Source organism: Hibiscus syriacus, unplaced genomic scaffold (genome assembly GCF_006381635.1).
Source record: "Hibiscus syriacus cultivar Baekdansim isolate YM2019G1 unplaced genomic scaffold, ASM638163v2 tig00110430_pilon, whole genome shotgun sequence".
NCBI classification, from domain to species: domain Eukaryota; kingdom Viridiplantae; phylum Streptophyta; class Magnoliopsida; order Malvales; family Malvaceae; genus Hibiscus; species Hibiscus syriacus.
In genome coordinates this window covers 2,085,679-2,086,600 of record NW_024062734.1, presented here as the reverse complement: position 1 = coordinate 2,086,600, position 922 = coordinate 2,085,679, and positions in this window count along the sequence as shown.

Sequence of the window (922 nt, the reverse complement as noted above, 5' to 3'; positions counted from 1 at the left end):
ATCTTAATCTCTATTTTTATGCATTTATCAACATTTCTCAAATGAATATGTAAATGATTATCACACAATAGCGTAATATTTATAAAAAAAAAACTTATTTTAAAATTGAATAAACATGAATTGTTATTTTTTGAAATTAGGCACAACATATTATTTGTTTATATTATATTAAACTACATGTAACCCTTGATGTCTCTAAATATTTTTTAAAAAAATGATAATTAAGCATAAACATATTTATAATGATAAACTAAATCAATTAATCCTTTAATAAAGAAATTGAATCAAATTAAGCATTTTGACTAGTTTTAACCATTCAATTTTAGCATACTTTCACTAAAATAATATTGTCATGTGGTATAACGCATTTGTAAGTAAATATTAGATTTGACAACTAATGTTAGTAAAACTCATCAAGATACCCTAAGACTAAAGAGTAATTATTAATTATTAACGTGACGTGTATATTATATACACAACAAACAAACAAACATTATCCATTTTTGTTTTTACCAGTTGGTGGATAATGCGTATTAAACCAAAGCATGGGATTAGAGTGGAATAAATTGGGCCCATCTTACTCGTTCTGCAGTTTGTAATTTTTTTTATAAAATTATTTTGGGATACAAATTTTCTTTTTAATATTTAATATTCTTTTAAATTGTTTGTTATTCTACCCATAAATACTGCATTACTTTATTTTCTACTATAATAATAGTTTAACAATACTTTATTAATTGGGATAGAATATAATTATTTAACCATTGCTTTGATATGATAGTCGATGGACTTGTTTGATTCGACAATATCTAAAAAAAAAATTGATAGAATTTTAAATGTGAATAATTAAGTTTATTTAGGGATGGACATAGGTCGGGTGAGTCGGGTTAGGTCGGATTTTTGGTCCACCCGACCCGACCCG